The sequence below is a fragment of the Echinops telfairi genome, unplaced genomic scaffold (assembly GCF_000313985.2).
Source record: "Echinops telfairi isolate 266 unplaced genomic scaffold, ASM31398v2 ScPeMD7_10;HRSCAF=50, whole genome shotgun sequence".
NCBI classification, from domain to species: Eukaryota; Metazoa; Chordata; class Mammalia; order Afrosoricida; family Tenrecidae; genus Echinops; species Echinops telfairi.
The window spans coordinates 10,679,781-10,693,486 of NW_022103907.1; the positions used below are offsets into that span (position 1 = coordinate 10,679,781).

The 13,706-nt window shown below is 42.9% G+C and overlaps 1 protein-coding gene across 1 annotated transcript in view; it reads left to right on the forward strand.

The window, feature by feature from the left end:
- Positions 1-7,042: 7,042 nt before the first annotated feature.
- CEBPZOS (CEBPZ opposite strand) overlaps positions 7,043-13,706 on the forward strand; it is a 42,613-nt gene continuing 35,949 nt past the window's right edge. Inside the window, exons 1-3 of the mRNA XM_045287064.1 lie at positions 7,043-7,131; positions 8,522-8,658; positions 13,368-13,523. The gene's annotated coding sequence lies outside the window, so the exon portion shown is untranslated. The remainder of the gene's footprint in view (positions 7,132-8,521; positions 8,659-13,367; positions 13,524-13,706) is intronic.

The window sequence follows — 13,706 nt, forward strand, 5'->3', positions numbered from 1 at the left end:
GCGGGCCGCCCGGGCCGGACACGGGTCCGCCGGGAGCAGGGCAGGCCTGGGGCTGGCCAGGCGCTCGCCGTGCCGAGCTTCGTGATCCGGGGAAGGTCCCGCGAGCCCGTTAGGGTGCTCCGGGCAAACTCGGGGGGTCAAACCCACCGGGCAGTCCCGGATGAAAGAGGAGGCCTTCTGCTTAAAGATCTGCAGACTTGGAAACCCTACGTAGATGGCATCTCTGGACGACGGAAGAGGGGTCCACATGGTGGACTCTAGACTGCCACCCCAAATTCGAGGGCAGAAGGCCTGGCAAGCTACTCCCAGAAAGACTGCAGCCAAGAAACCCCAAGGGGACAGGTCTGTTCTGTCATCTCGGGTCGTTATGAGCAGGCGTATCAGACTCTGCTCAAAGACACACTAGCAAGTTACAAGAAGCGGCCATTTGTGCAACAGAACAAACCACCAGCCGGCCCCAGCCATCCTCACGATTGTTGGGATGTTAGCCCATGTTGCAGCCACTTTGTCAATCCGTCTTGTCGAGGGATTCTTTGTCACTGCCCCTGTACTTCATCAAACATGACGTCCTTCTCCAGGGAATGGTCTCTCCTGACATGTCCAAAGTTCGCTGGCTGTACTTTTTCCAAGATAGATTGGTCTGTTCTTTTGGCTTTCCGTGGTGCTCTCAGTACTCTTCCCCAGCACCATGATCTCATCTGTAAGAAGCCCTCCCAGCAATGACTCTGGCTCGTGGCTCAGTAACTCAGAAGTCCTGAGGATGTATTTACCTTCTGTTTCATACTCGTCAATGTATGTATCCTCAGAACAGTGATGTGAGAGAGGGGCCATTACTTCCACCTTACCAAGCATGAGGTTCTTATCCAGCGACTTGTTTCTTCTGTGAACATGTCCAAAGTACTTGAGAAGAAGTCTTGCTGTCTTGATTCTAAGGGGCATCCGAGCTATACTACTTCCAAGACAGATTGGTTTGTTCCTTTGGCAGGCCATTGTTCTTTCAATGGTCTTCCCCAGCACCATACTTCAACTCCATTGATTCTTCTTTGGTCTTCATTTATTCAATGTCCAGCTCTCACATGCATATGAGGCACCTGAAATTATGACTTGGGTCAGACACACCTTTTCCCTCAAAGTGACATCCTTGCTCTTCCTGTGTGGCAGGTTATCAAATGCAGAAAAAGACTACATTTTTCTTGCCATTTGGATCCGGACCAGGATCTAAACCCCTCTAATGTGAAGATGGGGTGTGCATTTGGGAAGGGAAATGGAAGCCAGGGTCATCTTTAGGTGGCATGCCTAAGTGACAAAAAACTCAAAGGTGAGTGAGTGTCTGTAGGGAGTTGCTCTAAAGGTTGTCTATGACCTGGGCTCAGTGGTGACCCATATAAAACAAAATTGTGATGGCAAGTAATGCAGATGAAGAAATATAAAATACAAACGACATATAGTGTCAGGAATATTGAAAGAGATTAATTGTGTGAAGCATATTCATTCTCTAGGCATGCTCTCGCAGGAAGACCACCCCAAAGGCCCTCCTTCCCCAGCACTGAGAAATGCACGGCAGAAGGAGCATCCGCATCCTTGCAAAGCTCCGCAGAGGCTGCCCACTGTGGGTGAGAGATGTCAGTGAGAGAGTCTACCATGGAAAAGGGTTCCTGATTTCAGGTGTGGATTATAGAGCCCTGAGTGGGAAAGAACAACAGGTAAACGCCTAAAGAAATGGCAGCAAAGACAGCGAAGTCACCATAAAAATTCCATCGCCAGAAACCTTTAGTCCTACTGAACTGATCACTGCTGACTTAGAGGTGCGATAGATGGGCATTTCATAAGCACAGTGATGAGCCGGTAGAAAGACCCCATCGCACTTACTATTGATGTATCAACTCATATCTCTGAACTCACGGCTACTTTCTTGTGACCAGATAGTTGAGGAAGAAAAATGTAAGTAAGATACAAGGTACTGGAATTAACTAGAAGCAAACATATCTTATGAGAGACTCTCTCCAAGGTGGCCCTGTAGGACAGTGTGAGAAAGGAAATCCTACCAGTTGGCAAAACTTTGAGCAGTACATTTATTTATTTTTTAATTTAATTTTTAATTACAGTTTCGGTGGCACCTCTTGCCCATATCATGCGATTCAATAGCTCAATCATAACAAGAAGAGTTGTACAGTCATCACCGCAATCGATTTTAGCACATTTTCTTTTTCGTTGTATTTGTTATTAATATATATTTTTTAAATGTGGCAAAAATATACACGACAAAACATTCTCAACTCACTATCTTTTGTATGTGTATTTCGGTGCCAGTGCTTAAACTCTGTTATGCAACCATTGTTGCTATCCTTTTTCAATTTATTCCAGCACCATTAACATAAACTCGATGCTCCCTAAGTAAAAACCCTTCCTTCTTTACCCATGGTAGCCATGGGTTAACTTTGGATTTTTTTTAGTGGTTTTCTTGATATAAAAATACACTTCCATTGTTCAGTCACTTTAAAAAAGAGTTATAGATACATCATCACCATCAGTTCTAGTGCTTCCTCCCCTCCTGTTTCATTGTTTGCTCCCCCATCCCCCTCACACTCCCCAGTCCCTGCCCCTGATTTACCTTTGCGTCAGTTATTGTCTCTGTTCATCCATTCCTTCTGTGTTTCATAAAGTGGGAAACCTAACATAAATAATAAAAAACAAAACCAAAATGAAAGAGAAAGAAAAATGTATATATAAAGATAATAATACAGATACAGTGTAAGAAAGACCACCAACAATATTTTAAAAAACAAGAAATTTCTGTTGTGGAATCAATGAGAAATATTTAAGCCTAGAGCAAATTTAAGTTGGGCCAAAATGGAGGCTGACCGGCCAAGTATCATATTATACCATGGTTCGATGAACCACAATAAAGTTTACAATAGTCTTGGTCTGATAGGTAAGCTGTCCAGGTCAGGGCATCTGCCAGAGGCTTAATCTGACTAGATACTTTACAGGTGGCTCCCATTGTCCTCCATAGCCTTCTACAAATTAGGAGTTCACGATTTAAGCTGAGCAGTACATTTAATAGTCACTTGAAAAGAGCCTTTTGGGCACAGTGCTTTAGGAGTTGGGCTCCAAACCACAAAGTCAGAGGCTTGAAAGCACTAGTCATTCCTCTGGATAAACTCAAGGCTTTCTGCTCCTGTAAAGAGTTACAGTCTCAGGAATCCCCAGGGGCTGTTCTACCATGTCCTACAGGGTTGCTATGAGTCAGAATCAACTCAGTGGCAGTGAGTTTTAGAGTTATTTGGGAAGAGATGATGAAGAATCTCAATATCATCAGCCAAAACAAGACCAGAGGCTGACTGTGGAACAAATAATCAATTGCTCATATGTAAGTTCAGGTTGATGCTGAAGAATATTAAAGTAGGTCTACAAATATCCAAATACAACCATGAGAATATCCCATCTGAATTTAGAGAACATATCCAGAACAGGTTTGAACACTAATAACAAAACCTAGTGAGCTGTGGGATGACATTCAAGAACACCAAGAATAAAACAAAAGGTCATTGAAAAGACAAGGAAGAAAGAAAAGGACCAAGTGAATGTCAGAAGATACTCTGAAACTTGCCCTTGAGTATAGAGTAGCTAAAGCAAATGAAATCAGCAATAAAGTGAAAGAACCAAATGGGACATTTCAAAGGGTAACGTTAGAAGACAAAATCAAATATTTTAATGAAATGTGCTCAAGCCTGGTATGGGGAGCACACACAAAAAGAACACATGCAACATATCTCAAATTGAAATAGATGAGGAATTCAAACCAAGAGTTGTAATATTGAAGGGTTCTATGGGCAAAATATTGAATGACGCAGAAAGCATCAAAAGAAGATGGCAAGAATACAAAGTCACTGTACCAAAGCGAACTGGTCAGCATTCAGTTATTTCAAGAAGTAGCACATGATCAAGCACCAAGGATACTGCAGGCAGAAGTCTAAGTTGCCTTGGAGCCGTTAGCCCAAACCCAGACTCCAGGAATTGATAGAATAAAAATGGAGAAGCTTCAGTAAGCTGATGAGTCACTAGAATTACTCACTCATCTGTGCCAAGAAACTTGGGAGACAGCTATCCATTCATATGACTTAATGAGATTCATATTTGTGCCCATTCTGAAAACAGGCAATTCAAAGAATGTACAAATTATTGAATAATATAATTAATATAACATGCTAATAAAATTTGAAGATAATTTCAAAATGGCAGCAATGGTACATTTTACTTGTGTTTCATTGACTGTGGTAGTTACATAATTTTGTGTCAACTTGATAAATAAGTGTAGGGGTGGAGTCTAGCTTGTCAATCAGGTCACAGCTTGATGATGCAGCCTTGTGGGCGTGGCCTTCTCATGAGGATTCTGGGAACTTCCTCTCTTTCTCTCTGGAGGTGGGCCACACTCACTCTGCTTCACCTTCCTGTTGAGGAGCCACCCTCAGAGAGCTGGAGGAGCCACAAGGCGACCTGGACCAGTGCTGAGATGCATCAATTGACATTGGATCCACAAGACTTTCCACCCACTGACTTGCGATCTCCCTCCATTCGGCATCATTGTCATATGCTGTGTGAGTTTGAAGAGGAACTTGTGGACTCATATCGGACACATAGGCTAACGTCAGGCTTAACAACTTGGTCTGGACTGGGCTGGGATGTTTTCTCAGTCTACAATTGCTCTTTGATATAAAGCTCTCTTACACACACACATGAGTGTCTCTGGATTTGTTTCTCTAGTGAACCCAGCCTAACACATTGACAATGCAAAAGCATTCATTATGTGGATTATAACAAAGTATGGGTAACACTGAGAAGAATGGAAATTCCAAAACACTGTGCTCATGTGAAACTTGTTCCTAGACTATAAGGCAGTCATTTGAACAAAATCAAGGGATGCTCCATGGTTTAAAACCAGAAAATGTGTATGTTAGGCCTGTATCCTCTCTTCATACTTATTCAGTCAGTATACTGAGCAAATAATCCAAGAAACTGGACTATATGAGGAAAATTTAATAACAATAACTTCCAACATGCAAATAACACAACCTTGCTTTCTGAAAGCAGGGCAAACTTGAGGCACTTGTTGATGAAAATCAAAGATTGCAGCCTTCAATATGGATCACAACTCAATGTAAAGAAAACAAAGATCCTCACAACTGGAAAAAAAGACATTATACGTGGAGAAAAGATTAAAGTAGTCAGTTTACTTGGATCCACAGTTAATGCTCGTGGAAGCAGCAGTCAGGAAATCAAATGATGTATTGTGCTGGGAAAATCTGGGGCACAAGACACCTTTATAGTGCTGAGCAAGGAGGTTGCCTTGAGGATGAAGGTGCACCTTATCCAAGCCATGGGATTCTTCAATTACTTCATACGGATGTGGCAGTTGGACAATGAATACAGAAGACCACATAAGAATGGATACAGTTCATTATGGTGCTGTCAAAGAACCCTGGACTGTCAGAAGAACAAATAAATATGTGTCTTGGAAAATGCCAGAAAGTTCCTTAGAAGTGAGGGTGGCGAGACTTCATCTCACATGCTTTGGACATGTTCACCGGAGAGACTAGTTCCTGGAAAAGGGCATCATGCTTGGTAAAGTAGAGGGGCGGCGAAAAAGAGGAAGAGCCTTAAGGAAATGGATTGATACCGGGCTGTAACAAAGGGCTCAACCATAAGAATAGTGACGGCACCGGACTGTACAGAGAGTATCTCTGGGTTGGTGTCAACTAATGCTACCCTCACCAACAAGGGAATATAGTTTTCCTAAGTATGCAATGGAATCAGGGAAGAGCCTGAAACCAAGAGGGACCCCTGGGGTTTCTCCTAGCAACTCCACATTCATTGATAAATGTCAATTCTTCAGTTGTCCAACACAGATTGGATTGTTAAGGAAGGTCTCAGATCCTTCAGCATTGAAGGATTTTATCACTCCACTAGCTGGCTACCTTTCCGAAGGCAAGAGGAACAGAGCAGAAAGAAGCTATAAACATCAACTATGGCCTCATGACCATTTGTAGAACAAAAGACTATAGAAGCTATGCATGTTTGCTTCCTTGCTGTACGTACTAATGAATTTCTTGTTATTATTTCTCCCCTTTCTTTTATGAAGATTTGTTGGTTGTGGGTAATTTTATAAAAATAACCTTTAAGTAGAGTGTCTTCTGGTAGGCTTTCTATTGAAATAGAAAAGGAGTATCACATAGCAAAAAGCATGCAGATTTATGGGAAGAGGGGAGCCTTGATTTCATTTGGAAGGGCAAACTAAGAGGGGAACATACTGTTGTTGCTTGCTTGAAAGATAATCGGTTGGAGTGGGCTATGCTAGATACTGTTCACACTTAGCTAGTTTCCCTTCTCATTCCTGCTGTAGCTCCTCATCATCTAGATCATAATATATAAAACTATGTTTTCTATCATTTTATGGAGTTAACATTCTGCATGTAATTTGCCCACGACAAGCAGTGGCATAGATTTGGAAGACAGAAGAGAGGAGAAGGCCATCCTTGCAACCCAGCACAAGCTGACAAGCAAACTGTCATGCCCGGGGACATTTGCAGGAACTGAAATCCAGGCCCCTTTGTCAATTGCCCACGGACACGGGACATCCATGGAGGTGGTAGTGGCAGAAGCAGTGGCAGTGGCATCTACAGTGGGAGCCTCTTGGTTGCTATTCCTCCAGTCCAACGATTACAGAAGTACTAATTTCCAATGAGGGGACCCCTGGTGGTGTAGTGGTTACGAGTCAGGCTGCTAACTGCAAGGTCAGCAGTTTGAAACCACCCACCAGTGCGAGGGAGAAAGGTGAGGCTCTCTCCTTCTGTAACTAGGTACAGCCTCAGAAACTTGCAGGGGCAGTTCTACATTGCCCTTGGGGGTGGCTATGAGTCAGAATTGATTCAATGGCAGTAAGGGTTGTTTTTTTGGTTTTTTTTTTTCAGTAACTTCCTACTAAATCTGCTCCACGTCCCTTTGCTGTTGTTGGAAGTCGCCAGTGAGTGCATTCGGATTCTTGGTGACCCCACGTGTTCCAGGGACGAAGGGTTCCCTCAGCGCTGCTTAGCAGGCATCTTAGCAAAACATCTCCAGGCTTTTTCTTCCAAGGTACCACCGGGTGGGTTAGCAGCCAAAGGCAAATCATTTGCTCACCTAGGGACCTCCTGGTTTCCTGTACTGAACACAAAATAAGACATCCGAGAAAATTCCCCGCAAAGGGAGCCTGCACTGAGGGATTAGAATTAGGAAGGGAGTATTAAGAATCACTTCCTTATTGAGCCCTGGATAGAGCAACACCTGAAGCTAGACCCACCTCGGACTGGTCATTTAAGGCATCCCTCCTCCTGTTTTCCCCTATACCCCAATTTGGGTTTGATTTCTGTTGATGACCTCAAAAAACATTTTAACTGCTCTGATATTCTAAAAGACACTTTGAGGGGGGGGAATAATCTCTTCACTTATTAATGTATTCCACAAATATTTATTTACTGTGTGCAGCATTTTGCTGGAAATACAAAGCACAAAAACGACTCCATATGCTTGATTGTTTCTAAGACATGAACTTCTACAGGAAGGGAAGCAATTTCTAAAGGAAGATAGTTTGGACAATGTGTAGGTAGCTATCTAGGTAGGCAGACAGACAGACAAATAGGTGGATAGAGAGTGGGACGGCTGGGGAGAATACCCGGGAGGGTTCTTTCTCTTATCCAGTCAGACTAGCATGACAAACGAATGATTCACTAGAAGAACATAGCGTTATTCAGGAAATAGAAAGAGAAACTCCTCTCTCTTCGGTAAGTTATTTCTGCACAGGGCACCTGGACTTCCTAAAAAACAGAACAAACAACTTGGGAGATGCCTGAAAAGATAATGTGATTCCTTCGACTAGCCCATTTGTTCCGAGATATGGAACGAAAAAGCACACACTCAGTGCTTTTCTTGCTGGCAATATTCTTTTGAATTAATTCAGAGATGAGGTAGCAGGAGGGCTTCTGAGACACCTCCTGTCTCAATAGACAGAGTGAACAGAAGCAGCTTTGTTAACTTTCCAAGATGGCCTTAATATACGATCAATATGGCTAGTGACCCATCGTTCATCCATAGGTTTGCTTATCTATCTTACAAAATATACAGGGGTAAACCACAAAATGTACAGGGGTAAACCAACTCAGCAGATGCACACACATGAATCTCGTGTGTATCAAATATAATTCCCTTACAGTGTAGCAGATGAAAATCAATTCCTGTTGTTCCTGTGTTGGGCGATTGCTGAGGGTCAGCATTCTTTTGTACCGTGTCTCTCTGGCCCTTTCTTTCAAATACGACCGATGAATTCATTTGCTTTGCTCACTTCTAAGGTCTTTTTTATCTTTAGTCCACACATGTACATGGTTATGAAATCATTATCAGTTTATTTATATTGATATGGTGGGTGGGCCCGAAGTAAGACAGTTAACTTATCAGATTCTCAGTTCATTTACGTTTGTTCATTTCCAAGGATGTGCTCAGTGATTTCCCGGGGGCCAAGGACCTCCCATCTGATAGAAGGTGGAAGGATGAACACATTTCCTGCCCTTAGGAGTCTCATTCTTATAACGGGAGGAGAGGATGAGATGCTGACAAAGTTCCTTCCAGGTATGACTTTCTTTAATTCGACTTGAAATAATCTCACCACAACAAGACGCATATCAGGACGTAGAATCTCACTTTGAAGGCAGAGGCAAGGCCCACCCAAATTCATAACATTTTCAAAATTGCTTTAACCTTGGGGATGGTGGGGATTGCCTTAAATATTGTGGGCCTTGTCTTCCTTTTATTGACGTTTAAATGATAACATAGTTCAAACACACAGGAAAAGAACTGTGGAGAAGAACCCGATGACCACTTCAAACGCAGCCCCCTGCTGTGCTCCTCTGCAGTCCCACATCCCTGGTGCTGCCCCGCATCAGCTGATCACCCTTCCCCTCACTCACTTTCTCCATGTGGCTTCCAGCACGTCAGTCTCCTACTGGCTGCTGCTCTCAGGCATTGCTGGCTCTTCTCCGGTCCGCCCTCTGACTGCTCAGGACTCCATGATTCAATCCTTGGGCCCCTTTTCTTCTCTGGTTACATCTCTTTGTTGGTATCACCCAGTTTCGTGGGTTTAAATACTGTCTGTGGTGGCGGTGGTTGGTTGTGGTGTCCCGTTGACTCTGACGCATAGACACCCGTGTACAACAACACAAAATGTTGTCAGGGCCTGTGCCGTCTTGACCATCGGTATCTTTGTGGCCATCCTGGCAATCATTGTGTGTTGAATGCCTTCAACATAGGGGCTCATATTCCAGCACTATGCTTGAATATCTATATCTATATCTTACAGCTCTTTTAACAATCCATACATCCATTGTGTCAAGCACATTTGCACATATGTTGCCATCATCCTTTTCAACGCATTTTCTTTCTACTTGAGCCGTTGGTATTAGCTCCTCATTTTTCCCCCTCCCCGCCTCATGAACCCTTGATAAATTATAAATGATTACTTTCATATCTTACACCGTCTGCTGTCTCCCGTCACCCATGTTTCTGTTGTTCGTCACCCTTGGTGGGTGGGGGGTGGGGGTGGGTTATAATTCAATCATTGTGGTCAGTTCCTTCTTTCTTCCCCCACCTTCCCCCTACCCTCCTGGTATCGCTACTCCCAGTATTGTTCCTGGGGGGTTTATCTGTCCTGGATTCCATGTGTCCAGAGCTCTATCTGTACCAGTGTACATGCTCTGGTCTAGCCAGATTTGTAAGGTAGAACTGGGGTCATGATAGTGGTAGGAAGAATTAGAGGAGTGTTATATGTTTTTTTGGTGCTACACTGTACCCTGACTGGCTCATCCCTTCCTTGTGACCCTTCTGTGAGGGATGTCCAATTGTCTACAGGTGGGCTTTGGGTTTCCACTCTGCCCACCCTGCCCCTCCCCCTCATTCTCATCCATATGATTGTTTGGCCTGACAATATTTTATTGCGATCCAAAGACATTCCTTGGCTAATGTTCAGAAGTAGATACACAGGTCTTTCTCCCTTAACCCCCCCACAACCCACCCCCAAAAAAAACCTCACTGCTATCAAGGCAATTCCAATTCATAGCCTACAGGAGAGGGTAGAACTGCTCTTGTGGGTTTCTAAGAATGTACCTCTTTACAGGAGTAGAAAGCCTCATCTTCCTCCTGAGGAGCAGCTGATGGTTTTGAACTGTTAACCTTGTGGTTAGCAGTCCAACACTTAACCACTGTGCCACCAGGATTCCTGCCTTTCTCCCTAGTCTGTCTTAATCTGGAAGCTGTCCACCATGAATGACCCTGATGGTATTTGAAATACGAGTGGCAGAGTTGCCAGCATTATATCCACACGGGAGCCACCACAATACAGTAAACGGATAAACATGTAATGCACATATTATTTACATGCCGAGAACTTGCAAATTTATAGCAAAGGTCATTTTGCTAAATTCCAGATTCATATATTTAACTTTCTTTTCAGCATTTTCTCTTCTGTGACGGTTATGGATTGAATGCTATATTTCTAAAATACCGTGTTTTGAACCCCTGATTGTAAATGTGGATGTGATCCTGTTTGTCATTTCTTTTGTTATGTTAAGAAGACCACCACAGTGTAGGGTGGATCTTATACCTGTGACGGTTATGGATTGAATGCTATATTTCTAAAATACCGTGTTTTGAACCCCTGATTGTAAATGTGGATGTGATCCTGTTTGTCTTTTCTTTTGTTATGTTAAGAAGACCACCACAGTGTAGGGTGGATCTTATACCTAATACTTTTATCCAAAACCACACCAAACTCACTGCCATCAGGCGATGAGTCAAAGCTGACTCCTAGTGACCCCCGCGGGGTTCCTGTAACTGTTTACAGGAATAATATGCCAGTCTTTATCCTGAGGAGCTGCTGGTGTTTTCGAACTGCTGACACTCAGATCGCAGCTCAATTTGTAACCAGTTACCACTAGGGCTCCTAATAATTTTATAAAAGGCCAAAATCGTCAGAGACACACAGGGGAAAGACACGCTCCAAGGAAATAAGTTGGGGCATTTCGGGGCTCACCCCCTCTGTTTACTTCGCTCAGCACTCCCCTGTCTGTTTCCAGTGTTTGAAGACAGCTGCTGCAGAGATTTTGTCCAGTTTTCTGATTGTTGTGGTGAAAGGATAATCCCCATAGCAGCTCATCTTGCATTTCCAGATGTCTCTCACTTCCTTTTCATCTGTATAGTTCCCAATTTTTTAAAATCAATTTATTAGGGGCTCATACAACTCTTATCGAGATCCATACATACATCAATTGTGTAAAGCACATTTGTACATTCATTACCCTCATCATTCTCAAAACATTTGCTCTCCACCTAAGCCCCTGGCATCAGCTCCTCATTTTTCCCCTCCCTCCCCACTCCCCCTATATTTCCCAATTATACATTTTCCTCATGACATATTTATTGGCCATCTGGTTTTTATCCTTTTATAAATTTCTATATCCTATCTATATCCTTTAGCTTTTTAAAAATTAAGTTACCTATCCTGTATAATGGCTGATTTATAATTATTCTTATTTTGTATATAATTATTTGTAATTATTTGTGATAATTTAAATTATTGATTTATAATTATTCTTATTTTTTAAGTAGCATAGATGTAAGCCTTTTGTTTAGTATCTTCTTCCAGTCTATGTCATACCATGCCACCCATCTCATTTATTTTCACTTATGAAATGGTGCACTTTTTACCAAAGTGTTAAATCAGCAGTTCTCAACCTATGGGTCGCGACCCCTTTGGAGGTCGAATGACTCTTTCACAGGAGTTGCCCGATTCATAACAGTAGCAGAATGACAGTGATGAAGTAGCAACAAAAATAATTTGATGGTTGGGGGTCACCACAACATGAGGTATTAAAGGGTCTCGGCATTAGGAAGGTTGAGAACCACTGTGTTAAATGGTAATGTCCTGTGGGAGTATAAAAGAGCCCTGGTGCCATAGTGGTTACACTTTGAGCTGCAAAACCACAAGGTCAGCTGTTCGAGGCCACCAGCCATTCTAAGGGGGAAAGACAGGACTTTCTACTCCCTTAAAAAGTTTTAATGTCAGAAATTCACAGGAGCAGTTCTACTCTGTCCTACAAGGTTGTTATGAGTTGAAATTGACTCTATGGCAGTGAGTTTGTTTGTTTATGCCCATGAATACATGTAAGTTTGGAATAAGATCCTTGTACATGTGTATTTACCTTTGCTGCAGTTATATCCAGGCATATGGTGGAGCGCACAGGGGCAAAGCTATGAAGCGCTCTCAGCTATAACCAAAAGCCTTGAGGAAGTGGGTCACAGGGCCGTGGGACTCAAGACTACAGTCCGGGAGGCAAGCAAGGGCAATTACATAACAGATCCACAAAGATAATGTTCTAGTTCTTTCTTTGGTGAGTAATGGCGGATGTATGAAAACTCCTCAGTGGCCACCGAAGGTCAGCAAAGATGCAGCCACTGGTCTCTCCCTGTCTGGAGAAAGAAGAGTGGAGAAAAGCAGAGGCCCGTGGAAGCAAGGAGTTCAGTGAACCAATGGACCATACAAAGGTTCGAGGACCGACAGTCTCCTGGATGGTGCCTGGCTACAAGCAATTACTCTGAAAGGGATCACATCAGAGCCTGGCCAGAATGGGACAAAAATAGGGAACAAAGCTCAGCATCATAATAAACCTGGCTTACTGGTTTGATAGACACTGGTAGAACCTCCAAGATTTGGGGCTTAGTTACCTTTTAGGTCTGGACCCGTGCAGCTCAAATTTCAGTTAAACCACAGACAGGTTTATCACGGGAACAGTAACACTGGTGAGGTACTCACATCTTAAAATAATTAATCGTGTGAGATCAAAAGGGCAAGCTTTACCCAAGGACCAAGTTCAGAAGGGTTAGGAAGGAAGCAAGACTAGAAACAGAAACACAGGGAGGAAGTGGGACAAGTGATCTTACATTGTGAAGATTGCACTAAAACAAAAAGCAAACGTGTATGAATTGTTCAATGTAAAAGTGATGATCTACCCTGGAACCTTCACTCAATTCACACTAAAAAGTTAAAACGAAGAAAGTACCTGTATTGTGAAAAGTATAAGCTGTAGCATTGAACATCTGTGTAAAAATTGTTGCCTGGGGACCTAACCTGCTACGTAAACCTTCACTGAAAACACAAGCAAACATTATTATTTTTTTTAATGGAATGCAGGCAAATCTAGAAAGTGTTTCCTTTTAGTTTGTGTTTTTTGTTTCTTGTCTGTCCTATGTGACGGTCCTAAAAATATGTTTGCTTCTACTTTTTACAGATTTGTGTTCCTTTTCGAAGACAGCCAACCAGCCGTCACGGAGCTGATTCTTGTGCATCGTGACCCCGGTGAGCAGAGCGGACCTGCCCTCCATGGAGCTCTCCAAGCGGCGATCTCGCGAGAACTAAGTAGGCCTTTTCTCCAAGGTGCTTTCGGGTGAGTTCAAACTGCCAACCTGCCAGTCAACAGCCAAGTGCTTCAACCACTTTTAAAAACTAATAAAAATTAAGTTTTGTGATCGATGTAAAAGCAAGGATCTGATTATGTCTTATCATAACCAACTGTCTACGTATTGAAGGTTGAAGAGCTTAATATCTCCTAAGTTACAAAATGTCACCT